This window comes from Pseudophryne corroboree, chromosome 6, assembly GCF_028390025.1.
Source record: "Pseudophryne corroboree isolate aPseCor3 chromosome 6, aPseCor3.hap2, whole genome shotgun sequence".
Taxonomy (NCBI): Eukaryota; Metazoa; Chordata; class Amphibia; order Anura; family Myobatrachidae; genus Pseudophryne; species Pseudophryne corroboree.
In genome coordinates this window covers 146,102,751-146,105,549 of record NC_086449.1, presented here as the reverse complement: position 1 = coordinate 146,105,549, position 2,799 = coordinate 146,102,751, and the positions used below count along the sequence as shown (strand labels likewise).

Below are 2,799 nucleotides of genomic sequence, written 5' to 3'. Positions count from 1 at the left end.
ATTGAAAAATTTTATATGGAATATTTATATATGTTAAAACAAGCTGGGATCCAATGATAAAAATGCAAAAATGCAGAGTGCATATGATATAAAGTGCGTGTGGCTATTAAGTGAATGTGAGTTTAGGGAAGTATGAAAACGTTAGTTTAAAAGAAGTATTCGTTACCTCACAGTGAGGGGAGGTTTATAGTGATGTGTGTGTATTTTGTGAGGACAAAATAGTGCACTGGTGACAGTAGAGTGCATCCTGGATAAATATGTGTTAGTAGAGTTAACTGGTTAGCAACTTATGGTATTGATTAGGTCACTAGATAGCTCGATGTTATTTGTCAGTCCTTACAGTACCTGATATTCCCAGGCAGTCCCCCTCCCTGGTACTGATCAGGCCCAAAACACTGCTTAGCTTCCAAGATCGAACGAGATTGGGCGTACCAGTGTGGTTTGACTGTACTTGAGAGGTAAACATCTTAATGTCATGACCCAATCGCACATAAAACACACAAAAACCCAGTTTGTTAGCATGCTTTAATGTAACACAAGTATCCATGAATGAGTGAGAAGTGAGGAGGGACGTGCAGAGGGGGCATAGTGGCGGGTGAGGATTACGGAAGAATACAGCACCTCATAAAAAGGGTGCGATTTCATAGCTCTCATTCAGACCCACCGGTTGCAGGGTCTGGAGCTGGAAGATCCAGTACATCTCTCTTCTTGAGAGTTTGTTCGCGAGGTCTCCTCCTCTCTCCCCCAGGCGCACCAGCTCAATCGCTTTAAATGTGAGGTCCTCTGGGTTGGAGTTATGGTGTGATGTAAAATGTCTGGAGACAGTATGGCTCTCCACCTTGTTTTTTATATTCCTTATGTGTTCCTGGATCCTCATCTTCAATGGTCTTTTGGTCTTGCCCACATACTTCTTCTTGCAAGAACATTCCAGCAAATAGATGACGGACACGGTATTGCAGTTCATGAATTCCTTGATAGTGTAGATTTCCTTTTCTTCCATATCGCTGAAGGTTTTCCGGTTTGGATGTAGGAACTTACAAATATTGCATTTCCCGCATTTAAATGAACCCACACATCTAGGCATAGCAGAGCTCTTGGTAGACTTCTCCTTAAGTAGGCTGGGTGCAAGGTGGTCCTTCAGGTTCCTAGATTTCTTGAAGATGATGACTGGTTCGGGCGGTAGGAGGTCTTTGAGGACAGGGTCCATGAGAAGAATATTCCAGTGAGTCTTGAGTGATTTCCTGATGTTCTTCTCATGTTGATTATAGGAGGTGATGAAGGCGACCGAGTCTTTTTTGGCGTCTCTTGGTTTATATTTCAGAAGTTCATCCCTGTTGACCTTCCTTGTTTTTTCCAGGGCTTTCGCCACGATATGCTCGGGGTACTCCTTGTCTTGGAACCTCTTACTGTAGATTTTGAGTTGATCATCACAGTCTTTTGGAATGGTGCAGTTCCTCTTTATCCTCGAGAATTGTGACGCCGGAATGTTATCCTTCCACTTCTGGAGGTGGTTACTCCGGTAGTGTAAATAGCTGTTCGTATCCACCTCCTTTATGTAGTTCTTGGTGGTGATGCCCCCATTCTCACCGGATAATACCAAATCCAGATATTCGACTGACTTGTCGTTAATATTTGAAGTGAAGGTCAAATTAAAATCATTGTGCCCCAGCATATTTAAGAACTCATTAAAAGATTCAATCGTGCCGTTCCAGATAATTAAAATGTCATCGATATAGCGTCTGTAAAGCACCACTTTTTCTTTAAAAGCTTCCAGGCCGTATACATGAGTCTCTTCCCAATGTCCCATAAACAAATTTGCGAAACTTGGGGCGAAAATCGTCCCCATAGCTGTGCCACAGCATTGTAAATAAAAGTGGTTAAGAAACTTAAAATAGTTATGACTGAGAATAAAAAGCATAAGATCACAGATAAAATCTCGGTGGGTTGGAGTCAGGGTTATATCATTGTTCAAGTATTCTCTGCATGCAGCTATGCCCTTGGAATGTTCAATACATGTATATAGGGATTGAACATCCACAGTCGCCCACATGTAGGTATCCTTCCACTCCACTGTTCCGAGTACGTTAAGTATTGATGTTGTATCTTTCAGATAAGATGGCAGTGTTTTAACATATTTCTTCAGAAAAACATCCACGTACTCTGACAGGTTGGAAGTTAGTGAACCTATGCCTGCCACTATTGGTCTGCCAGGAGGATTCGTCAGTGATTTATGGATCTTTGGTAAGAAGTAAAAAATGGGGGTAATGGGATTGGATTGCATAAGAAATTGATACTCTTCCTTTGTGATCACTGTGCTCCGTAGTGCATGCAGAAGAATGGTCCTCAGTTCCTCTACAAATGATTCTTTAGGATCACTCTGGAGTAGTGTGTAGGAATTAGCATCCCCTAGTAGTCTTTGTATATATATATAAATAGCTAGCGCTGTGGAATATGTATGCGCTATATAAATAACTGATGATAATAATATATATTTAGTGACACATTGGTGGTTACTAGCAGTGAGGGTTCTTGTGGAACTGGTGGTTCAGGGGCTCTACCACTAGGGATCTATTGCCCCTGGGGGATCTGTTAACACTCGGGGTTGGAAGCTACTATTACAAATGTTGGTCTATAGAGAAGGCAACCTCTAGGAATATTTTTTTTTTCTTATAAAATCTTTAATAAAAAAATACATTCTAAATGTAATGATTTTATTTTATTTTTTTTAATCCCAGACAATTTGAGTGAATTTTTGCCGAAACAATTAGCCAGGTAAGTTGTTTAGAGGAAAATTTGCAA

The 2,799-nt window shown here is 40.8% G+C and overlaps 1 pseudogene; it reads right to left on the bottom strand.

Annotated features, from left to right (window-relative positions):
• Positions 1 to 333: 333 nt before the first annotated feature.
• Positions 334 to 453, bottom strand: LOC134937645 (5S ribosomal RNA; annotated as a pseudogene).
• Positions 454 to 2,799: the final 2,346 nt, after the last annotated feature.